This window comes from Mandrillus leucophaeus, unplaced genomic scaffold, assembly GCF_000951045.1.
Source record: "Mandrillus leucophaeus isolate KB7577 unplaced genomic scaffold, Mleu.le_1.0 Scaffold207, whole genome shotgun sequence".
Lineage (NCBI taxonomy): Eukaryota > Metazoa > Chordata > Mammalia > Primates > Cercopithecidae > Mandrillus > Mandrillus leucophaeus.
Genome location: NW_012102110.1, coordinates 4,572,754 through 4,599,339, shown reverse-complemented (window position 1 = coordinate 4,599,339; position 26,586 = coordinate 4,572,754). Strand labels below are relative to the sequence as shown.

General features: G+C 37.5%; 1 long non-coding RNA gene across 1 annotated transcript; it reads left to right on the top strand.

Moving 5' to 3' along the window:
- The first annotated feature begins 957 nt into the window (after positions 1-957).
- LOC105539609 lies at positions 958-14,044 on the top strand. The gene is made up of 4 exons (XR_001006075.1): positions 958-1,028; positions 6,724-6,815; positions 11,126-12,104; positions 13,666-14,044. It is a non-coding gene; the product is annotated as an uncharacterized LOC105539609 (long non-coding RNA).
- The last annotated feature ends 12,542 nt before the right edge of the window (positions 14,045-26,586 follow it).

The window sequence follows — 26,586 nt, the reverse complement described above, 5'->3', positions numbered from 1 at the left end:
TTTGATTTTCCTGGACAGTTTCTTTGCTTTAAAAAAAAAAAAAAAATACACACACACACACACACAGTTTATGAAGCCCCAATGTGAAATCATGTTGGCTGTGATTCATGACATTTTCCTGAGACTTTATAATGTTTCTTTTTTCTAAATAAGCAATTTCAGGTCAGGTAAAAATGTGAGTAAATCATGCCTGGCTCTTGTTCCAGATGTATCAATTTCTGTTCATTCCCCTTTTTCCCCCTCATGGCTTTGGGACAATAAAAATAAGCAATGCCTCCACTCTGGAGCCTTTCTGAGTATGCAATGTATAAATGGTATACCGTGCAGGGAGCAATATTTCCTTACCTTGGTCATTACCAACCTTAGCGTTTTCTCTGGCAATTATCTGAAACAGAGCAATAACGTGGAGTAATGATCTTGGCACACTTGAGACCCTGGGAGGATCAAAGAGGCTGATGTGACAGTTCATGAAACAGGGAGGAAGCAAACCGTCCCCCACTGCCAACACTAACACAGCTATGTGCTTGAGAGTCTGGGAGAGCCCAGTTGCCAAGTGTCTGCCTGCATTTTCTTTGAGGGGGCCAGCCCCAGAGCAGGTCAGGAAAATTGTGGCTTTTATCAAGCAGACACTGTGGCTCTCTTTGAGGATGGCCGAAGACTCACTCACTGCTAGTAACTGCAACACATGTGGTCTTTTAAAGAGAGGACATGAATATTTTCATTAACTGGGAAAGAAGGTGCCCACATGAGACTTCATTTATTTGGGAGACTTAGGGCAAGGCTGAAAGGGGCAGGATGTTTATAAAGAAATTAACAGTGAGGGCTCTGGAGACAGACTGCCTAGGTTTTAATCCTGGCCCTTTAAGTTACCATTCTGTACAAGTTACCACTCTGTACAACGTAAGCAAATTCTAACCCTCTCTGCCTAAGCTCCCTATCAGTAAAATGAAAGTAATGGTAATACCCACGTCACAGGCTGTCCTGGCGATTAACATGTGAGAAGTACCGAGAACACTGTTTGGCACATGGTAAGTACTCAATAAATGTCAACTGCCATCGTTATTTTCAGGATAGGAGGGTGGTATCCAAATCCTGGGCTTACACAAGGGATTTTTCATTGAGAGAAGTCCACAAAGGTAGAAAGGGTAGTCCTTGGTGAGCCTTAAATGGACTTGGCCAAAGAAGTTTACATTTTTATGTAGCCTGGGTGACAGAGCGAGACTCTGTCTCAAAAAAAAAAAAAAAAAAAAGAAAAAAAAAAAAAAAAAAAAAGAAAGAAAAGAAAAGAAAAGAAAAGAAAAAAAAGAAACGGGGCCTTCTGAGGAAGAAACTGGTAGTGCTATGGATTTTGAATTAGAGGGATGCTGCAGAAACTGACCCTGAGAAAATATCCTGCTTTATGTCAAGCTCTTCCCCATAGAACACAGAAAGATTTTTCTATCATTATTGTGTCCAGTATATAAGTATTAAAAACTAAAACATCTCGGTAATTTAACAAAATTTCTTAACAAAACACTAATTCCTCAGAGTTTTAAAAGTACAGAGTACATTTTATAGAGCATATTATAATGAAGTTCATAATAATTTTCATAACAAATGTGATTTGGCAACTGAGAATTCTCTTTTAAGAAGATTCTGTTTTCCTAGTTCCATGTACTTTTTTAATGGTAGAGCTGACATTTGGATCTGTGCAACTATGTGTAAAATAGATCTTACACATTTTGGCCAGATGGCCCAGTTATTTCAATTACACAAATGTATGAGAAGAAAGTCCAGTATAAATAGGTTTTTCAAATACTCCTCGAAATTAAATTCAAAATGTTACTCCAAGTGTAAGTCACAAATTCTACAAATAGAATGATTTGCAGAGGCCCAAATATTCCATTTACATTATATTTGGAACACTAAGCAACTTGAATTTAGGTCCATTTTTTTCTCTCTCTGTGTGTGTGTGTGTGTGTGTGTGTGTGTGTGTGTGTGTGTTTTATACTTTAAGTTCTGGGATACTTGTGCAGAATGCGCAGGTTTGTTACATAGGTATACACATGACATGGTGGTTTGCTGCACCCATCAACCCATCATCTACATTAGGTATTTCTCCTAATGCTATCCCTCCCCCAGCCCCACACCTCCTGACAGGCCCTGGTGTGTGATGTTCTCCTCCCTGTGTCCATGTTTTCTCATTGTTCAACTCCCACTTATGAGTGAGAATATGTGGTCTTTGGTTTTCTGTTCCCATGTTAGTTTGCTGAGAATGATGGTTTCCAGCTTCATCCATGTTCCTTCAAAGGACGTGATCTCATCCTTTTTATGGCTGCATAGTATTCCATGGCGTATATGTGCCACATTTTCTTTATCCAGTCTATCATTGATGGGCATTTGGGTTGGTTCCAACTCTTTACTATTGTGAACAGTGTGGCAATAAACATATGTGTGCATGTGTCCTTATAGTAGAATGATTTATAATCCTTTGGGTATATACCCAGTAACGGGATTGCTGGGTCAAATGGTATTTCTGGTTGTAGATCTTTGAGGAGTCACCAAACTGTCTTCCACAATGGTTGAAATAATTTATACTCCCACCAACAGTGTAAAAGTATTCCAATTTCTTCATATCTTCTCCAGCATCTGTTGTTTCCTGACTTTTTAATGATCGTCATTCTAACTGGCATGGGATGGTATCTCATTGTGGTTTGGATTTGCATTTCTCTAATGACCAGTGATGATCAGCTTTTTTTCATAGTTTGTTGGCCACATAAATTTGTTCTTTTGAGAAGTGTCTGTTCATGTCTATTGCCCACTTTTTGATGGGGTTGTTTGCTTTTTTCTTGTAAATTTGTTAAAGTTCCTTGTAGATTCTGGATATTAGCCCTTTGTCAAACAGATAGATTGCAAAAATGTTCTTCCATTCTGTAGGTTGCCTGTTCAATCTGATGATAGTTTCTTTTGCTGTGCAGAATTCTTTAGTTTAATGAGATCTCATTTGTCAATTTTGGCTTTTGTTGCCATTGCTTTTGGTGTTTTAGTCATGAAGTCTTTGCCCATGCCTATGTCCTGAATGGTGTTGCCTAGGTTTTCTTCTAGAGTTTTTATGGTTTCAGGTCTTACATTTAAGTCATTAACCCATCTTGAGTTAATTTTTATATAAGGTGTAAGGAATGGGTCCAGTTTCAGTATTTTGCATATGTCTAGACAGTTTTCCCAACACCATTTATTAAATAGGGAATCCTATCTCCATTGCTTGTTTTTGTCTGATTTGTCAAAGAGCAGATGGTTGTAGATATTTGGCATTATTTCTGAGGTCTCTATTCTGTTCCATCAGTCTATATATCTGTCTTGGTACCAGTACCATGCTGTTTTGGTTATGGTAGCTTGTAGTATCATTGGAAGTCCGGTAGCATGATGCCTCCAGTTTTGTTCTTCTTGCTAAGGATTGTCTTGGCTATAAAGGCCATTTTTTGGTTCCATATGAAATTTAAAGTAGTTTTTTTTTCTCTACTTCTGTGAAAAAAGTCAATGGTAGCTTGATGGGAATATCTTTGAATCTATAAATTACTTTGGAAGGTATGGCCATTTTCACAATATTGATTCTTCCTATCCATGAGCATGGAATGTTTTCCCACTTGTTTGTGTCCTCTCTGATTTCCTTGACCAGTGGTTTATAATTCTCCTTGAAGAGATCCTTCACATCCCTTGTAAGCTGTATTCCTAAGTACTTTATTCTCTTTGTAGTAATTGTGAATGGGAGTACACTCATGATCTGGCTCTCTGTTATTGGTGTATAGGCATGCTTGTGATTTTTGCACATTGATTTTGTATCTTGAGACTTTGCTAAAGTCGCTTATCAGTTTAAGGAGAGTTTAAGCTGAGACTATGGGGTTTTCTAAATATATAATCATGTCATCTGCAAACAGAGACAATTCAACTTCCTCTCTTCCTATCTGAATACACTTTATTTCTTTCCATTGCCTGACTGCCCTGGCCAGAATTTCCAATACTTTATTGAATAGGAGTGGTGAGAGAGAGCATCCTTGTCTTGGGCCGGTTTTCAAAAGGAATGCTTCCAGCTGTTGCCCATTCAGTATGATATTGGCTGTGAGTTTGTCATAAATATCTCTTATTATTTTGAGATATGTTCCATCAATACCTAGTTTATTGAGAGATTTTAGCATGAAGGCGTGTTGAATTTTATTGAAGGCCTTTTTTGCATCTATTGAGATAATCATGTGGTTTTTGTCACTGGTTCTGTTTATGTGATGGATTACATTTATTAATTTGCATATGTTGAACTGGTCTTGCATCCCAGGTGTAAAGCTGACTTGACCGTGGTGGATAAGCTTTTTGATGTGCTGCTGAATTCAGTTTGCCATTATTTTATTGAAGATGTTTGCATCGATGTTCATCAGGAATATTGGCCCGAAATTTTCTTTTTTTGTTGTGTCTCTGCCAGGTTGTGGTATCAGGATGGTGCTGGCCTCATAAAATGAGTTAGGGAGGATTCTCTCTTTTTCTATTGTTTGGAATAGTTTCAGAAGGAATGGTACCAGCTCCTCTTTGTACTTCTAGTAGAATTCGGCTGTGAATCTGTCTGTTCCTGGACTTTTCTTGTTTGGTAAGCTATTAATTACTGCCTCAATTTCAGAACTTGTTATTTGTCTATTCAGGCATTTGACTTCTTCCTGGTTTAGTCTTTGGAGGGTGTATGCTTCCAGGAATGTATCCATTTCTTCCAGATTTTCTAGTTTATTTGCACAGAGGTGTTTATAGTATTCTCTGATGGTATTTTGTATTTCTGTGGGATCAGTGGTGATATCCCCTTTATCATTTTTTATTGTGTCCATTTGATTTTTCTCTATTCTTCTTTATTAGTCTGGATAGCAGTCTGTCTATTTTGTTAATCTTTTCAAAACACCAGTTTCTGGATTCATTGATTTCTTGCAGGGTTTTTTGTGTCTCTATCTCCTTCAATTCTGCTCCAATCTTAGTTATTTCTTGACTTCTTCTAGCTTTTGAATTTGTTTGCTCTTGCTTCTCTAGTTCTTTTAATTGTGATGTTAGGGTATGGATTTTAGATCTTTCCAGCTTTCTGATGTGGGCATTTAGTGCTATAAATTTCCCTATAAACACTGCTTTAACTGTGTCCCAAAGATTCTGGTATGTTGTGTCTTTGTTCTCATTGGTTTCAAAGAATTTATTTATTTCTGCCTTAATTTCGTTATTTACCCAGTAGTCATTCAGGAGCAAGTTGTCCAGTTTCCATGTAGTTGTGTGGTTTTGAGTGTGTTTGTTAATCCTGAGTTCTAATTTGATTGCACTGTGGTCTGAGAGACTGTTTGTTATGATTTCCTTTCTTTTGTATTTACTGAGGAGTGTTTTACTTCCAATTATGTGGTCAATTTTAGAATACGTGTGATGTGGTGCTGAGAAGAATATATATTCTGTTTATTTGGGGTGGACAGTTCTGTAGATGTCTATTAGGTCCGTTTGGTCCAGAGTTGAGTTCAAGTCCTGAATATCCTTGTTAATTTTCTGTCTCATTGATCTGTCTAATACTGACAGTGGGGTGTTAAAGTCTCCCACTATTATTGTGTCTAAGTCCCTTTGTACGTCTCTAAGAACTTGCTTTATGAATCTGGGTGCTCCTGTATGGGGTGCATATATATTTAGGATTGTTAGATCTTCTTGTTGCATAGATCCCTTTACCATTATGTTATGTCCTTCTTTGTCTCTTTTGATCTTTGTTGGTTTAAAGTCTGTTTTATCAGAGACTAGAATTGCAACCCCTGCTCTTTTTGCTTTACATATTCTTGGTAAATATTTCTCCATCCCTTTATTTTGAGCTTATGTGTGTCTCTGCATGTGAGATGGGTCTCCTGAATACAGCATACTGATGGGTCTTGATGCCTTATCCAATTGTCAGTCTGTGTCTTTTAATTGAGGCATTTAGCCCATTTACATTTAAGGTTAATATTGTTTTCTGTGAATCTGATCCTGTCATTATGATACCAGCTGGTTATTTCATGTGTTAAAAGCTGCTTTAAATTTTGTATTTTTACTTTTTACTGATACATAATATTTTACATTTTAAGGAAGGTGGATGTGATGTTTTGTTACATGCATAGGTTGTGTAATGATCAAGTTGGGATATTTGAGGTATTTATCACTTTGATTATTTATTTTTTCTATGTGTTGGGAACAATTCAAGCTACTCTCTTCTAGCTATTTTGAAATACATAATACATTGTTGTAACTATAGTCACTCTACTTTGCTGTTGAACAATAGAAGTTGTACCTTTTATCTAACTGTATGTTTGTACCTGTTAACCTACCTCTCTTCATCCCTGCTTCACCTACCCACCCTTCCCAGACTCTAGTATTTAGCATCTGTTTTTAAAAGCCCTTCCCATCTTTTCTCTCTCTCCTATCCCTTTTTCCTTCCTTCTTTCCATCAATAAAGATGTAGTAAGTATCTTCTCTCTGCTAGATACTGTACCAGATGCTTCCATATTTCTTTTCATCAGCCCAGTGTTTTTGGTTTGTTTGTTTTCCTATTAAAGCTTCACTGTCAATGATGATAGTAAAGAGCCCCGAATAAAGCACCATAACAGTTGTTTCATGAAGTTATCTTATAAAGGCTCACACTTTATAAGAAAAGTACCATTGCAATGCTTCTTGGGAGATTCTCCAAGCATTCTTTGAGGCCTTCATGATCTCCCTTTTCAGTGAACCAAGTCCCCTCCAAGGAGAGACACCTTTGGTGTCAACTAAGATTCTTAAGAATTGGATCCTGGTTGTGATTCCTATGTGACCTGAAGGTAAGCCAGTAACTCCATTTATCTCATATTTGGTTTCTTAAACTAATATTTTATGAATACTTGCCACATTGTGCAAAATAAATAAAGCGTATATATGGACAAATCATTTGATTTTGGATTCTTTAATAAAAATAACAGAAAGGCAATAAAGTCAAGATTGAAAAAAGTTGTTCTTTTAGTGTTGAATTCACTTCTTCCTTCATGGAGTTTTCCCACATCCTTAAGGAGCTTAGAGTAACTTTAAAAAACAAACAACTAAGTGACTGGAAAGTAGACATTAAGAAAGAGTGGTGCAAATTCTGTGCATCCTATGATTTAACTAAAGAGATCATCTCATAGTAGAGCAACACTGAAAACTTCTGCAGAGACAATGTGGTGCAGTGGAGAGAGCACTAACTTCAGTGCCAGCTGTGAGACCTTGAACTTGTTGGACCTCAGTTTCCACCTCTACAAAACAAGGAAGTTACAGTAAAATATCTATAAGATCTTCTCTGCACAAAATGCCTAGGATTCTCAGGACCACTTAGCAATAGCCTTCAGTATAAATTTCCAACCATTAATTTGAAAGTTCTTAGAATTTAAAATAGTCACAATCTCTGCAGTTCTGCTCTAGTCCACTTCAAACTCACACCTTTTGATGGGTTAGCCAGAGAACATAGTATTTTCTCAGAGTTCTTTGTTCTGCATAGAGTTATGCTCCAGTTCTACTGCCTCTGGTTTACTTATTGTACATTGTACTAAAATCTGGCATCCAACTGTTCAATAAAACTCATTGCACCACAGTTGAAGGCTCCAGATTATTTACTACCTTGGGTCTTCTTAAATTTATTCCCACATAATAAGAGTGTGATAACAGCTGAAAAAAATTTCTAAAATCTGCATTCTTTTTCCTGGAGGCAGTTGAACTCAGCTTTCAAGGTTTGACCATCTTATCAGTCATCAAAGAAATGTATGGCCAGGATCAAGTATATGGCTATTCTTGAACACTGCCATCACTTGTATCCAGGTGAAATTGAGTTGAATGTGCAAAGGAGTCTGAATAATACTTTTTTTCACAGCGTTAAGGTTTAAGATAATTTATATAAAGTACTTGATATGTGGGAGACACACAGTAGGTCATAGTCATTATCAAGGGATATATTGATTATTGAGCTCAATTCTCACCAAATCTCATTCCCACATAAAGCTCTTGCTAAACAGAAACCTGCACTTTCCCATAACTATCATGCTTTCTTTTGCCTCTGAGCCATTTCTTCTGCCTGTTCCAATGCCTCATCCCACTCTTTTTAACTGATGAATTCCTATTCAACATTTGGAATCTCAAGATCCATTCATAAATTCAACAGTATTTATTAGGGACCTGCTATGTCCAAGAAACTGTTCTTGATGTTGTGGATATATCAGGGAACAAAACTCATTTGTGTTTTCTCCTAACATGTCTTGTAATTACCAGCATGCTCATTTTCATCCCCACTGAACTGTAAACTTGCTGGGAGTGAAGACAATGTCTCTCTTAAAAATGCAGCACTGAACAAAAGTCTGGCACAAAATAGCTGCTCAATAAACACTGAGCAAATAATATTAAGAATAAGAAATGAGAATACATAGAAAGATGAATGGGACAATACCTTGATGGTGTTATTAGACTACTAATTACAACAGTAGCATATGAAGACACTATTCAGGCTGTGATCAACTGAACCCTAAAAACCTTTCTGATATTCACCTTAACTTTATTCTCAAAAATCACAAAACAAATGTATTAGTCCATTCTCACACTGCTATCAAGATACTACCCAAGGCTGGATAATTTATCAACAGAGGAGTTTTAATTGATTGACAGTTCCACCTGGCTGGGAGGCCTCATGAAACTTACAATCATGGCGGAAAGAGAAGCAGATACCTTCTCTACAAGGCGGCAGGAGAGAGAAAAAGCACATATAGGAGGAAATGTTAAACACTTATAGAACTACCAGATCTTGCGAGAACTCACTATCACAAGAATAGCATGGGGGAAACTGCCCCCATGACCCAATCACCTCCCACCAGGTCTCGTCCTTGACACATGGGGATTATGGGATTATAATTCAAGATGAGATTTGGATGAGGACACAAAGCCAAACCATTTCAACAAAGGAGAATTATACATCTGTTTCAGTCTAGGTACAAGTTTATATTTTTCTAGAATTTTTATCCTTTTACCACAGAGGGAATATTTTTTTAAACAAGCTTTTAAGAAAGCCACTAAGGCAAGAGAGAAAAACGAACAGGACAGTTCCAAAGGAGCTGAGGTATAGACTAATGGGTCTTGCAGGGTATTTTCAAAAGACTGGTCAAGAGGGTGGCACTTGTGGAAAAGGAGCATGAAAGGAATATCATGGAAAAGGAAGAAAACCTAAAACAGCAGAAAGAAAAAACTTTTATTTAAAAAAAAGAAGCACTATGGAGGAAAGACATCAACAATTACAAACATGAAAACAGCAAAAACAGTAAAAGTAGTAAATGCGATTACAGATTATACATACAATTGTTTTATTTGATTTACTCAGCAGCTCTGTGGGTTCTGTAAGAGAGGAATCATCCTTCCCATTTCACAGATAAGGAAACCAAGGTGCAGAGACTTGCCTAATTACATAGCCAGTAGTCGAAGTTCTCTGACTTATGATCTAAGAATATTCTCACATAGAAAAGGGGAAAGATAAGATTAAAAAAATCAAAGATAAGAATGAAGAGAAGGCAGTGATTAATAAATGCTTGTTGCATGAGTGGGACAGAGATACATAACAGGAAAGACTGAAAATACAAATTTCAACTTCAATGGAGAATATTTCTCTGGGGTCCCTAAACATTTTCAAGACTTTGGCTCCTGACTCCTACAGATATCATTGTGGATATGATGTAACTAAGTGGAAGAAATCCCTATTCTTGTTTATAAATTAAGAGATTAATTAATAAATAGTAAGTCAATTATTATTTGTTGACCACAGTATCAGTCAGGGTTGAGGCAGGAAAGAGATGGCTCACTCAAAGGGTAAAGAGCATTTAATGAAGGGACTATTTACACATTTGGAGGGAGGGAGAATAACTAAGGGACTGTTCATAGTGGGAAGTGGTCTTTACTCTTGCACCCCGAGGGCAATGAATGAGAGGGAGCACAGATCCCAGCGGGCGCTGCAACCATGAGACAGGGCTGCTTGACAAGAGCTGAGGTCTCCAGGTCTCTGATAAGAGAATGCAGCCATGATGATGAGAGCAGAGAGAAGGATGCCATGCCAAATACCTTCTTTTCCAAAAAAAGATAAAATCAAGAAAGAAAGATAGGAATAAAGGGAAGAGATGAAAGACTGTACTACTTCAACAAAATGTGAAAAAGGAGGAAAAAGCATCTTTCTTAAGGTGTGGGAATTTAGAAAATGGGGAAATATATACAAACTTTAGTTATATTTTCCAGTTTTGTCCATTCATTCTGCAACAGTGTAATGAATCTACTACACTGCAGTCATTCAGAAACCTTGGGGTTAATGGGACAATAACACAAAATCCCTGCCCCCAAAGAAATCAGTCCACTAGGATACACATGCAAGTGAACAACAGCAACAAAACCAAAATAATATAATGTTATAAAAGATATACACACAATTCCATGGTGCAAAGACAGCAAATGCTATTCTTGGTAGAGCTGGAGAAGATTTGCAAGTGAGAGGGACATCTGAATGGCATTTTAAATCAGCAGTTTTGCAAGACCAGGGAAATAAAGGCATCTCAAGTATGGGGAGTGGCTTGTGTCCAACTGTGGAAACTCTAAAGGACCTGATGATTTAAGGAGCTGCAACAATTCAGCCTGGCTTGAGTTTGGGGTGGTTGTGGGGGAGTATTATACTAAAGACCATTAACTTGACTCTAAATAGTAGTTGCAGACTTTAAAGCAAGAAAGTGATATGGTTACATTTATGTATTAGAAAGACCATTACTGAAGTATTGTTTCCAATTTAAGGAATGGAAGGGGTGGGGAGGAGGAACAGTCAAGTATAAATTTATTTCCTCTAAATTTCTATCTTTCTGTCAGTCACTTTTTTCATCTTTATTGTATTTGCTTGATTTTTTTAAAAAGGGGGGCACATTTTAATCTGAGATAAGAAGAAGAGAAGTGCAGAGTGAAAGATGGGATTTATTTTCACATTGGTGTCATTGCCTTGCAGACATTCTGGTAAGGTCCTGCAGGTAAAGGAGCTGTCCTACTCAATGACTGACCTTGGTAGGACCTTGGCCACTGATCTGCATTCAGGGAATTTCACTTCTTTCCCTTCTAGATGTGGCCAGTCCATCACCAAAGCCAGGAAAGAGATATGGGAAGGAAGCTTCATCCCCTACCCAGTGCATCATTATTGGCAACAGTAAGAAGCAGAGCTGGGAATTTGAGAAGCAAACCAATGCCTTCTGCTTCTCTTCATTATTCCTGACAACAGATGGAAAAGAGGCAAACCCTCACCTTCTGTGGTTGCTTCTGATACTCATCCGGGAACCTCATTCTCAGTAGCTACAGATTTCCCTAATCACTCATCTTAACTTAACTTGACACTGCATTTTAGTACCTTTCATGAGAAGGGTCTTGGGAGGCCGTAAACCTATGTTGCTGGGAAAAGAATGTACTGCATTAAACAGAGCAGGAGAGGAGCTGCAGATTTCCAGCTCTCACAGCTTGTTCGCTTGTGGAGACTAGGCTGCAATGTGCTCTTGAAATCACTGGGGTGGGCCTTGTTTCTGAGGAAATAAAGAGGCCCCAGAACCTCCCAAGTGAGCAAAGAATGATTTCCAGATACTCAAATGGAGTGGCCTTCTGGCTACATGAGCTGGATGTGCTTGGCAGTCTTTCCATCTGGCTGGCCAGTATCCTGAGGTTAGCAAAGCAGAAGGCAAATCTTTGGGGAGCTAAAAGACATGTGCACGTGCCAGTATTTTTGACAAATGCTCAGTTAATTGTTTTCTATGATTCTTCTCCCAAGACACAAACTGTGTGCACCAGGCATCAAGAACTATCCCCATCCCACCACCCCAGATCCCAAGGGAAACTTCATAATTACACACATTTGGGCCAAGCATGTACCCCACAGGAAATGGACAGATCAGCCCTTAGGGATGAAAGAATGATGCAGGGCATGGGAAAGCAGAGAAATCTCCTGAGTGAGAAAGAAGACAAATTCACATAAGCCTGAGAGCTTATATACCAGTAGGAGAAACTCAGAATTTCTTGTCAGGATACTAAGGAAATGGTGGTCAGAAGAGGCCTGGGTAAGTTGATGAAAAATCTGTATTGTTCTATATCTGGTAAACAATTTAGTATTTGGAAACCACAACATTCCAGGATGGAACTCAATTTTGGATCAGTTACTGGAAATAGTGGCATATACAATGGGTTCCAAAACAGATTATGCATAAGTAGAGATGAATCAGGGGTCTAAACTTTAAAATCCACGATCTTCATGAATGTTTTTTTCCAGATCTAGTCCTTTTACGATTTTGTCTCTTTTTTGTTCTACAGCTTTTTCTAGTTATATTTAGCTCCTGCCATTTATTCATCAAATATTTTGTAGTTGAGCACTGTGTAGGATGCTTATGTACTCTGCTCTTGTTGAGTTAGAAAGCTTTAGAAGATATAATTCTCTGAATGAATGTTAACTGGATGAAAATCTCACCTGTACACACCGATGTTGCTTATCAGAGCAACAGACTGGAATAGTAAAGAGCCCCAGTTCTACTACTGACACTGCTGGAGAATTGGCTTCTGCAGAAGATAACTCAATTTCAACTTACGGTATTTTTGTCAAATGTTTTGAATCAAGAGATTTCTGCACTAGGTATAAAATCTAACCTCTCTATATATGTTTTTAAAGTAATTTTTGTTTGCTTCCACTAAAGGTAGATTTTACAAGCAATGACAACATAACACGTCAAGTCAATTTAAAGATCTGCAATCTAAATAAGTTTCTTTAAGACAACTAAGATAATGAGTTACTTATTTAAGGATTGATTATCCATTCTCTTTGGAATTCAAAATTTTCAGAGAGAATAGAAATTCCTCAAAAAAAAGTTGAATTTAAAAGGCATTGAAATCATAAAGATGAAACAGATATGTAGTTGGCTAATAGATTTTACATGCCTGAGAACATCTGTAAATAACTTCAATAAAATGTTTACTGAAAGAACAAGAGTACAAGAGAAGCAAGTATCAACAACAATGGCAAATCTAAAAAAAAAAAAAAAAAAACTTGAACAAAAACTTTGTCATCAGGAAATAAATGAGTCAGATGAGAAGCAGTATTGGTAAATTCAAGTTTAAAAATTTGACCAAGACATTCAATATAAGAAGTAGAAGGCGAATAAAATGAAATAAAGGCAAGAAAAAAAAAGTTTGGGGCAAAGGCAAGTAAAGGAAAGAGATTGAACTCATTTTTGCTTTACAAAAATATTTTAAAAATAAAAACTTTATGATTGTTTAAAATCACATTAACTTATTTTAGAAAAAAAAAAAAATGCTTTATTTTGTTTTGGCTTGTTTTTCAACCAGGAGATAGCCCAGTCTGTGTGAAATAGAAATACCAACCAGAAAGTTTTGTTGGATTAAAAATATATCACTACAGCTCTGAAATTAGTATAAGGCTAATTAGTATAAGGCTATGTGCATAGAGTGCCCTTTAATAAGCAGTAGTAAAACATTTTAGAATGCTTTGTTTGAAAAATAAAAAAATCCCTCAATGAAGCCTCTTCCAGACATGTGTCATGGGTTTTTTGTTGCTGAATTCTTCCATATTAACAAACTAAGTTGCTCTTCCTTTCATTCGTTTGGCCACAGGACAGATGAAATTCACCAAAGTCTCTACCACAGACATTCTCAAATGGTCCTAATAAAAAGAAGAAACCCAAACCAGAACTGGTGGTCCACATTGTGAGAGTTGCTGAATATCATCACAAAGCAATAATTATCCAACAGCATGCTTGGTGGCTCAATATTCTGAAAGGCAAATGTCAAGGGCATATAGTCTCAACCATATTGCTAATGGGAGCTCATGTTTTTTGTGTTGGGTGGTCTTGTGTTCTGCCTGGTGGTCTTTCTTCTGCCTGCTACGACAGCACTAATGATTTCATGTACACAGTATTCACTTGTCTCCCTGTAGTAGTGCATGACAAGTCATAAAAGACAGACTGCCCAGAAATGACACTGCAGTATTCCAGACATTTTCTCTCTTGGTGGTGACAGGTCCAAATCAAGCTGGCTCAGTGCTTTTAAGTCAAAGCATTTGTCTAAGTGGTGGTTCAAAACACAGTCTTAGATCTGGAAAATCAAACTAGGCTCTTCTCACTTCTCGCATCACTGCTGGTAATAAATATTCAACTGCTGGACCACAGATAGCAGATTATGACAGATGACACAGAATAGAATCCAACTCTTTCTTTCTTAACTGTGAAGAACTCATCTTTTGGTTAGAGAGATTTCACTACCTTTTAATAAGCATAAGTAGATCATTTTACAGACTTTCTTCCACACTCACTCAGGATTTTTTTCCCAAATTCCCACAAAGAGTAGCAAGGGAAGCTTCATAGCTGCATAGAATATTAATATAATTTCTGTTCAGAGGATCAAAGTATCACATACTCAAAAATCAATCCAGGCAGTTATCCCAGCTTTAACTCTAAAGAATATATTAGAACATTCTTTATCAGAAGTTGACCTACAATTCTGGATAGGGCAATCAGACCAAGAATTTACTCTCCATAGACTTGGGGCCATCAATTAGATTAGGTTTGGGGAATTCAGTGCTCTCCCCATAAACCACCCATCCCAAGTGATCTTCCTGCAAAATCCTACACTCACTACCTCTACCATTCACTGGCCACTTTATTACTTTTGACCTTTTATTGTGGTTACATTTTCATAATAATTCTTTTGTTGAATGAACATAAATTGAGTCTCTATTAAACCTTTTTAAGACCTAGAAAAAGCTTCTAAAACAGAGTGATACTTGAGCTGGCCATTCTAAGTGCTTCTATCACATCCTTAAGAAATATTTGAGGCAGAACCTGCCATGCTACATTGTAATCATTTTGCTTCATTGACTGTTTCTCCTTCTTTATTATAGGTTCCTTGAAAACAGATACCAGACATATTTATCTTCCCATATGAGTGTCTAAACTCTGTGCCTGGTTCATAGCACAGGGTCGATACATGTTTCAATGATTAAACTTGGCCCATTGGAGGGGAGAGAGTGATTACAAGGACAAATAAGATTTAGTTTTATCCCTCAAGGTCTTTCTAAGTTAGTACATGGCTAGGTACAGAGTAGATGCTCAATAAATGCTGGTTGGTTAGTCAATTCTCAGACAGTTATTTTCCTTCAGATAGAAAGACAAGGTTACCAAAATGAATATATACCAGCAAAGCCAGTTATGGTTTTATTTTGAAATATCAATACCTTTCCTCACTTCACTCAGGACCCCAAGTACTAATGAACAAGAAAGAAACAAAGCATAGGGATTCCTTATCATGCCAAACATAATATCAGAAGCCAAAACTGAGACACATAGTCTTACACCAGTAGAGGATTTTTTTTTTTTTTTTTTTTTAAGACATAGTTTCTCTCCTGTTGGCCAGGCTGGAGTGCAATGGTGCAATCTCAGCTCACTGCAAACTCCTCCTCCTGGGTTCAAGCCGTTCTCCTGTCTCATTATCCTGCCTCAGCCTCCAAGTAGCTGGGATTACAGGCATGTGCCACCCACACCCGGCTAATTTTGTATTTTTAGTTGAGATGAGGTTTATCCATGTTTGTCAAGCTGGTCTCAAATCCTGACCTCAGGTAATCCACCCGCCTCAGCCTCCCAAAGTGCTGGGATTACAGGCGTGAGCCACCACACCCAGCCCCGAGGATATTTTAAAATAGAACCATTCTGGATCAACTAAGGTGTTTGGTTCTTAGTACTTTTGGTCTGTAATATGCCTCAAGAATTTCCAGTTAGACCTTGACAATTATATGAGAAAATAAAGATAAAAATACTTTAAAACTGTATAACACACAATGAAAAGATAAGTGCTATAAATAGAACATGTATTTCTGCATTAAAAATACATAAACCAATTTGGTAAGTGCACACATGAAGAAATAGTGATTTGAGACATTCCCTAATTCACTTATACTCTTTTTTTATTAAGTAACTTAAAACACAGGATCTATTGTAAAGTCAGAACTAAAAAGGACCAGAGAAGAAGAGGAAGTAGGTGACAGAAGAGTAGAATATTGTAAGAGGAAGGGACTTGGTACAGAATTACACAGCCCAATAGAGAAAATTAGAAACTTATTCAACATCTATTAAACAGACTTTAACTGAGTATCACTGAGTGTCTCTGAGGTCCCAGACATGAAGCTAAGAGCTGTGAAGTGCATCAAGATGAATAAAATTCAGACTAGTGAAAGAAAGTTTATAGTCTGCAGGTTGGGGTGGGGGGCTGGGGGAAGGGAAAAAAAGACAAGTATGTATACAAATATATCAGAAGGCAGAAGTAATTATAGCTGGAGGAGAAGTTCAGATAGAGTGCTGTCGTAATTTAAAGGAAGAAAACATCTCTTCATTAAAGGATGCTTCAGGGTAATTTCATAGAAGGGATGTTATGTAAGCTCAGTCTGAGGTACAAGAAATTCAAGAGCTAGGTAAAGGATGAAGAACACTACATTTGGAATTAACACTATAAGAAAAGCATAGAGGTAGGAAACTTACTAGCTATGTTTAATAAGCATCAGGTACTCCATTTCGTCTAAAGTTTAAGGTATGCTTGAGGACATAGTGAGAAATGAGGCTGAAGAGTAGACTGTGGCTAGGTTATAGACAGCAGCCTAGAATACTAAGCCAAAGGATTTGGGCTTTATTCAGCCATCTTTGGGAGCTACTCAAGGTATGATAGGATCATAGCTGTATTTTTGAAGCTTAATCTGGACACAATAAAATAATAATAAAATAATAAGTTAGGTGAAAAAAGATTGGAAGTGGGAGATAAATTTAGATGCTATTAAAAATGCCAGTACAAAACTTAATGAACATCTTCAAGAAGGAGGTGACTGCTATAATGTTCTGATATTTGCCATGGTCTACTCAGGCTGATGCAACAAAATACCATAAACTGAGTGGCTTACAAACAACATAAATGTATTTCTCACAGGTCTGAAGGCTGAGATGTTCAAAATCAAGGTGCTGTCAGATTTGGTGTCTAGTGAGGCCTGCCTTCTGGTTCATAGATAGTGCCTTCTCACTGCGTCTTCACATGATGGAAGGAATAAGGCAGCTCTCTAGAACCTCTTTTATGAGGGCACTAATCTCGTTCATTAGGACAGAGTCTAATCATCCCCCAGTTAGGCCAACCTCCTACTACCATCACCTTGGGGGTTAATATTTCAACATATAAATGTTGAGGGGACATGAATACCCAGACCACAGCAATAATATTAAATGTGACAAATACTGCTGTCTTGTAGAGTCAATGTAGGAACGAGCCATGAAAGATTAGAAGGGAGGCCAGTATGAATTGGGACTGAGGTGAGGAATGACACCTGAAGGAATTTAGTGTCAGGTATGAACAAACACCATAGGAGCAAGATGCTTGCAATCTTAAGTCATACATAGGGTCTCATGACAGAATTAGGAAGGAGAGAGATGAGACACGATGGCAAAACAGAAGCCTTCAGCAATCATCCCTCCCATGGAAACACAAAATTGAAAAACTGTTCACACAAGAAAGCACCTTCATAAGAACCAAAAATCAGGCGAGTGATCATGGTACCTGATTTTAACATCAAAGCAAGGAGACACTGAAGAGAGTAGGCAAGACTCTTGAATTGCTGACACCACCCCTCCCCTATTCTCCTGCAGCAGATGTGTGGCACAGATTGAGAATCTGTGTGCTTGCAGGAGGGAGAGTGCAGTGATTGTTGTACTTTGCATTGGAACTCAGTGCTGTCCTGTCACAGAAAGTAACATTGGGCAGAACACAACCAGCACTCAAGAAGAATGCATTTAGACCAACCTTAGCCAGAGGGGAATCACCCATCCCAGCAGTGGGAATCTGATTTCTGGCAAGTCCCACCACTGAGGGCTAAAGTGTGCTGCAGTTTTAAATAGACTTAAACGGCTGCCTAGGCCACAAGTACTGCAATTCCTGGGCAAGTCCTTGTACTGTGCTGAGCTTAGAACCAGTGGACTTAGGATGCATGCAGTCCTACTGAGACACCAGCCAAGATGGCTAAGAGTTTTCTTGCATCACCCCTTCCCAACCCCAGGCAGAACAGCTTGCAGCTCCAGGAGGAGCTCCTTCCCTCTGCTTAAAGAGAGGAGAGAGGAGAGTAAAGAAGACTTTGCTTTGCAACCTGGATACTAGCTCAGCCACACTAGGACACCCAGCAAAGTCTTGAGGACTCCATTCTAGGCCCTAGCTCCTGGTTGACATCTTTAGACACACCAAGGGCCAAAAGGGAGCCTGTTGCCTTGAAGGGAAGGACCTAGTCCTGGCAGGGTTCATCATCAACACTCCACTTTGAGCAATGGACAAATCATCCAGACAGAAAATCAACAAAGATACACCAGATCTGCACTATAAACCAAATGGACCTAATAGATATTTACAGAACATTTCATATTATGGCTACAGAATACATATTCTTCTCCTTAGCACATGAATCATTCTCAAGGATAGATAATATGTTAGTCTACAAAACAACTCTTAAACATCTTTTTAAAAATTGAAATAATATCAAGTACTTTCTCTGACCACAATAGAATAAAACTAGAAATCAATAACAAGAGGAACTTTGGAAACCACAGAAACACAAAGAAATTAAACAATATACTTCGGGGTGGCCAGTAGATTAATGAAAAAATTAAGAAGGAAATTTTAAAAATTCTTGAAACAAATGAAAATGGAAACACAACATAACAAAATGTATGGGATACAGCGAAAGCAGTAATAAGAGGAAAGTTTATAGCAATAAACACATACATCAAAATAGCAGAAAAACTTAAAATAAACAGCCTAATGATGCATTGTGAAGAACTCAAAAAGCAAGAGCTAACCAAACTCAAAATTGGGAGAAGAAAAGAAATAATAAAGATCAAAGCAGAAATATGTGAAATTGAAATAAAAACAATACAAAAGATCAATGACACAAAAAGTCATTCTTTTTAAGTTAACATTAACAAACCTTTAGCCAGACTAAGAAAAAAAAAAGAGAGAAAATTCAAGTAGACGAAATCAGAATTCAAGTAATGAAAAAGGAGACATTACAACTGACACCATAGAAATTCAAAGGACTATTAGAGACCACTATGAGCAATATATGCCAATAAATTGGAAAACCTAGAAGAGATAGATGAATTCCTAGATACATACAACCTACCAAAATTGAACTGGGAAGAAATCTAAAACCTGAACAGAACAATAACAAGTAAGACGATAGAAGCAGTAATAAAACATCTCCCAGTAAAGAGAAGTTCAGGACCCACTGCTGATTTATGCCAAACATTTAAAGAAGAACTAACACCAATCTTACTCAAACTGTTCCAAAAATCACAGGAGGAGGAAATCCTTCCAAACTCATTCTACAAGACCAATATTACCCTGATACCAAAATGTAGAAAAAGACACACCAAAACAAATAAATAAACAACACTATAGGCCACGATCCCTAATGAACATTGATGCAAAAATCCTCAACAAAATACTAGCAAACTGAATTCAGCAACACATTAAAATATCGTTCATCATGACCAAGTGGGATTTATCACTGACATGCAAGGATAGTTTAACATATGCAAATCAATCAATGTGTTATATCGTATTGAAAGAATGAAGGAAAAACATATGATCATTTCAATTGACACTGAAAAAGCATTTGATAAAATTCAATATCCCTTCGTAATAAAAATTCTTAAAAAACCGGGTATACAAGGAACATACCCCAATAAAATAAAAGCCATATATGACAGACCCATAGCTAGTATCACACTGAATGGAGAAAAATGAAAAGCCTTTCCTCTAAGATCTGGAATGCTATAAAGATGCCCATTGTCACCACTGTTATTCAACATAGTATTTGAAATTCTCACAACAGCTATCAGACAAGAGAAGAAAATAAAGGACATCCAAATTAGAAAGAAAGAAGTCAAATTATCCTTGTTTGCAGATGATATAATCTTATATTTGGAAACACTTAAAGACTCCACAGTAAATCTATTAATATTAGAACTGATAAATTCAGTAAAGTTGCAGGATACAGTATCAACATATGAAAATTGATAGTGTTTCTACATGCCAAACAGTGAACAATCTGAAAAAGAAATCAAGAATGTAATCCCATTTACAATAGCTAAAAATGAGATACCTAGAAGTAAACTTAACCAAAGAAGTGAAAAATCTTTACAATGAAAAGTACAAAACGTTGATGCAAGAAGTTGACAAGGGCACAAAAAATTGAAAGATATTTGATGTTCATGGACTAGAAGAATAAATATTGTTAAATTGTTCATTCTACCCAAAGCAGTCTATAGATTCCATGTAGTCTCTATCAAAATACCAATGACATTCTTCACAGAAATAGAAAACACAATTCTAAATTTTACACAAGACCATGAAAGACTCACAATAGCCAAAGCCATTCTGAGCAAAAATAAACAAAATACCTGACTTCATATTATACTACAGAGCTACAGTAATCAAAACAGCATGGTACTAGCATAAAAACAGACACACAGACCAATGGAAAAGAATAAAAAACTCAGAAATAATTCACACATCTACAGTGAATTTTCAGCAAAAGTGCCAAGTACAAACAATGGTGAAAGAGCAGGCTCTTCAATAAATGAAGCTGGAAAAACTGGATATCCACATGCAGAAGAATGAACTTGATCCCTATCTCTCACCATCTACAAAAGTTAAATCAAAAATGGATTAAAGACTTAAACCTAAGACCTGAAACTATAAAACTACTACAAGAAAACACTGGGGAAGCTCTTCAGGACATTGATCTGGGGAAAAATTTTCTTGAGTAATATCTCCAAAGTACAGGCAATAAAAGCATAAATGGGTAAATAGGATTACATCAAGTTAAAAAGTTTCTTCACAGCAAGGGTACAATCAACAAAGTGAAGAGACAACCTACAGAATGGGAGAAAATATTTATAAACTACTCATCTGACAAGGCATTAATAACTAGAATATATAAGGACCTCAAACAACTCAACAGGAAAAAATGTAACAATGCGATAAAAAAATGAGCAAAATATCTGAATTGACTTTTTGAAAAGAAAACATACAAATGGCAAACAGGTATATGAAAAGGTGCTCAACGTCACTGATCATCAGAGAAATACAAATCAAAACTATGATGAGATATTATTTCACTCAAGTTAAAATGGTTTTTATCCAAAAGACTAGCAATAATAAATACTGGCAAGTATCTGAAGAAAGGGGAACCCTCATACACCAATGATGGGAATGCAACTTAATAAAACCCCTATGAAGAACAGTGCAGAGGTTCCTTAAAAATAGAACTACCATGTGACCCAGCAATTTCACTACTATTTATGCAAAAGACATGAAATCAAAAGTCAAAGAGACATCTGTCATTGCATATTTATTGCAGCACTACTCACAATAGCCAAGATTTGGAAGCAATTTAAATGTCCACCAACAGATAAATGGATAAAGAAAATGTGATACACACACACACACACACACACACACACACACACACACACACACAAAGGAATACTATTCAGCCATTCAAAAGAATGAGATCCTGTCATTTACAACAATATGGATGGAAATGGAGGACATTTTGTTAAGTGAAAAAAGCCAGGTACAGAAAGACAAAATGTGCATGTTCTCACTGATTTGTGGGATCTAAAAATTAAAACGATTGAACTGATGGAGATAGAGAGTATAAAGATGGTTACCAGACACTGGGAACGGTAGTTAGGGGGTGATATGGTTTGTCTGTGTCCTCACCAAAATCTCATCTTGAATTGTAGTTCCCATAATCCTCATATGTGGTGGGAGGGACCCACTGAGAGGTAACTGATTCATGGGGTCAGTTACCTCCATGCTTTTCTTGTGTTAGTGAGTGAGTTCTCATGAGATCTGACAGTTTTACAAGGGGCTTTTCCCCTTTTGCTTGGCACTTCTCCTTGCTGCCACAGTGTGAAGAAGGAGGTATTTGCTTCCCCATCTGCCATGATTGTAAGTTTCCTGAGGCCTCCCAGCCCTGTGGAACTGTGGGTCAATTAAACCTCTTTCCTCATTAAATTATCCAGTGTCAGGTATTTCTTTATAGCAACATGAGAATGGACTAATACAGTAAATTGGTACTAGATAATGGGGTGCTGCTCTAAAGATACCCAAAAATGTGGAAGCAACTTTGGAACTGGCTAATGAGCAGAGGTTGAAACAATTTGTAGGGCTCAGAAGAAGACAGCAAAATGTGGGAAAGTTTAAAACTTCTTAGAGACTTGGAAGACTCAGAAGACAGGAAGATGTGGAAAAGTTTGGACATTCCTAGGGACTTTTTGAATGGCTTTGACCAAAATGCTGATAGTAATATGGACAAGGAAGTCCAGGCTGAGGTGGTCTCAGATGGAGATGAGGGACTTCTTGGGAACTGGAGTAAAGGTCACACTTGTTATGCAAAGAGTCTGTCAGGATTTTGCCCCTGCCTTAGAGATCTGTGGAACTTTGAACTTGAGAGAGATGATTTAGGGTATCTGATGGAAGAAATTTCTAAGCGGCAAAGCATTCAAGAGGAAGCACAGCATAAAAGTTTGAAAAATTTGCAGGCTGACAATGCAGTTGAAAAGAAAAACCCATTTTTCTGGGAAGAAATTGAAGCCGGCAGCAGAAATTTACATAAGTAATGAAAAGCCAAATGCTAATGCCAAGACAATGGGAAAAAATGCCTTCAGGGCATGTCAGAGACCTTGGCAGCAGCCCCTTCCATCATAGGCCTGGAGGCCTAGGAGGGAAAAATGATTTCCTGGGCTGGCTCCAGGGCCCCCCTGCTATATGCAGCCTGGGGACATAGTGCCCTTCATCCTGGGCACTCCAGCCATGCCTAAAAGGGGCCAAGGTTCAGCTCAGGCCATGTTCTCAGAAGGTACAAGCCCCAAGCCTTGACAGCGTGAGAAGAGACTAATATAGGGGGTCTGTGGAATAGAGAAAGTTAATGGCTACAAAAATATAGTTAGATAGAATGAATAAGATCTAGTATTTAACAGCACAAAAGGGTGACTACAGTCAACAATAATTATTGTACATTTTAAAATAACTAAAAGAGTATAATTGAGTATAATTGGACTGTAACATGAAGAGATGATAAGTGCTTAAGGTGATAGACATCCCATTTACCCTCATGTAATCATTACACATTGTATGCCTGTATTATACACTTAAGCACATTGTATCTTATATTAGAAGGTAATAAGTTATATTTAATAGATAAAATAGAACAGTCAGAGGGACCACATAGATGGAGTTGGGTTTGAGGCAATTTACCATTTTAAAAAGAAGATCAGAGTAGGCCTGGTTGAAAAGGTGTGATTTGAGCAAAGGCTTGAGAGGGAGGACTAGTTATCCATGAGAGTATTTAAGAAACAAATGCCTCAGATGTAAATGCTAGTCCAATTGCCTTAAGGTAGAATGTTCTTGCTGTATTGTAGGAAAAAAAATGAGACCAATATGGCTAATGAAGTAAATGAGGGGGATAATATTAGAAGATGAGATGAAAGAATGGGATCATGAAGGGTCTTTTGGCCATTGTAAAGACTGACTTTTTCATTGAGTAGTATGTGAAGTGAGTGGAGGATTCCAGCTCAAAAAGTAACATGATCTGACTTGTATTTTAAGAGCATCACTCTGGTTGCTAAATATGAAATCGTGGAGATCATTTTGGAGTCAAGTGTAGTACTCCAAGTGAGGGACGATAATGTCTTGGCACAAATTAGTAGTAACAGAGTTAGTGAGAAGCGATCTGATTCCAAATCAATTCTGATCCTAGAGCCAACAGGATTTCATGGTGAATAAGATATGGAATGAAAGAAGAGAGGAGTCAAGGATGACTCAATATTGTTAGTCTAAGCAACCGGAATGATAGAGCTGCCAAAAATTTAGGTGGAGAAGATTACAAATAGGGCAGGTTTGGGAAGGTGATTAGGAGTTCAATTTTATACATATTATGAGCATATGGAAATAATACAGAGACATTTGAAATTTAAGAGAGAAAGCTAGTGAGATAAATTTTGGAGTCTAGTATACTCATAATAGTAAAAGTATGAGACTGGATAAGTTTACCAAGGGGATGAATGTGGATAGAGAAGAGAATCCAGATTGTTGCAATATTAATAGTTCTGGAAAAAAAGGAGGAACCAGCAAAAGAGACTGAGTGTAACCAGGAAGGCAAAAGGAGGATCAATTGAGTATGTTGTTCTGGAAGCCAAGGGAGCAGGGGGTATTGAGGAAGAAGGATAATCAACTGTGTCAAATGGTATTGCTATATCAAATAAAATGGGCACTGAGAATGACCATTGGATTTATCAGCAAGGTCATCAGTGACTTTGGCCACTGAAGTAGTTTTCATGGAGTCGTGAAAGCAAAAAGCTGAATGGAGTAAAATTATGACAGAATGAGAGGGAAAATACTAGAGACAGCAAGCATATACAACTCTTTGGAGAAATTGTTTTTGTAAAGAGGAGCAGGAAATTATGTGGTAGTAGGAGAGAAAAGTCGAGTAAAAAGTGAATTTTAGAATTTTTTTGTTCCTTTGTATTATGGACTGAACCGTGTTCCCCAAAATTCATAGGAGGTACATATGGCAACCTAGTACCTAGGAATATGACTGTGTTCAGAGATATGGCCTTTAAAGGAGAAATTAAAATGAGGTTGTTAGGGTGGGCATAATTCAATCTGACTGGTGTCCTTATTAGAAGAGGAGATTAGAGCATACAGAGATGCACACACAGAGAAGAAAGACTAAAACACAGTGAGAAGACAGCCATCTACAAGCTAAGGAGACAGACCTCGGGAAACCGAACCTGTCAGCTCTTTGATCTTGGACTTCTAGCCTTCAGAACTGTAAGTAATGAATTTTTGTTGTTTAAGCCACCCAGTCTGTGACATTTTGCTTTGGCAGTCCAAGCAAACTCACATAGTCTTTTTCTTTTCTTACTTTTTTTTTCAGATAGAAGAAATAAAAGCAAGTGTGTGTGTTTAGGAAAAAAACAGAGGGAAAAAATATAATTTAGAGGAGAGAGGAGAGAACTAATGGAAAAAATGTTCGTTGAGAAGGAGAAAATGGCTGGGATCTGTCCCTACTATTCATTTTTTTAGAGCTCCTCTTAGCCTGAGGCCTCAGTCAAACTCTAAAATAAATCTTTCCAGATTTTTTAAAATAGATATTGTAGTAGAATCAGTAAACTTAATAAAGAAGAAGAAGAGATTCTACCAAATCTGGATTTCTAGAAGACTTGTGGATCCTTTAAGATGAATGGATCAGAAAAAGAGAAAATGCTTTTAAGTAAAGGAGAAAGAATCAAGCAGACAGGAAAAAAGAAATGAGATGATTTTCACTTTCTCAATGAGTAGTCTCAATTTGGTAAGACACCTAGAGAGAGATGTTCTTGTGGCTGTTGAAACTGTTGAGAAAAATTTAGCAAAATGCAAAGAAAGAGATGAAGTAAGTCTACAAGCAAGTTGTTTCTTAAAGATTATATTTTTCATAAACAGTTTGCTTACTATGAATAGTTCCTGCTGGCACCACCACCACTGACTTTTCCTAAGGACATGCAGGAGTTACCAAAATAAAGTTATTAGCTGAAAAACAGTGGTTTAATAAATGGAAAGGTGGTCAATAAGAATTTCCAGGAAAAGGGATGGGGAGACAAAAATGGCTATTCAGTCTCAGCGTCTTCAAGACGTTTAACTACGGGCTTAGGATGGCATATAAGATAAAGGTATCAACACTGGGATTAAAGAGCTGGGGTGAAGAAACACAAATCATCTTACTATCAAATCGCATAGTATTCCTGGAAATTAGAAAATCTACGAAAACTAGTTCCATTGTGTGATGGCAGGAGAATCTTGGCATAATGAAGCTAAGAGATTGGATTCACAACAAATGTATTTTGAATTGGTTCAGCCTGTCACAATGAGTTAATACCGAAAGAAGGACTGGCACCCAGGACTCCTGGCTCCTAGCCAGGAATCTACCCACAAAACTATATTTCCCATGTTTTTATTTTTTATCTTGAGTTTATTCTCAATGTCTCTTGCGTGCGCCCTCTCCCTCTTTTCTCCTCCCCCTCCTGTTTTCTCTCACATTCCATAGATGACCCTTGTCCATGTCCTCCATAAATCACTCTATAATGGTGCCCCTTTGCTGGTCTCTTCTTTAAGTACTCAAAGAAAGAATATGGCAGAGAACCAGGTCTAAACGTTAAGGGAGATAATTGAAGGTCATTCAGCTGAAAATAAATCATATTTATCCATGGCTTTCTTTACCAGAGCATCTGGTTTCCGTTAGCCAGCATGGTGTCCTCTGGTTCTGACTGTGGTGGCCGACAGTAACCACATTTCTTGCTAAAAAAGAAAAAAAGTGCCTTTACATCTGTTCCCGAGATGTTTTAAACTCTTCCGTGTACAAAACTGTGCTCTGAAGTTACATCAACACAGACTAAAACTTCACCGTGTTAG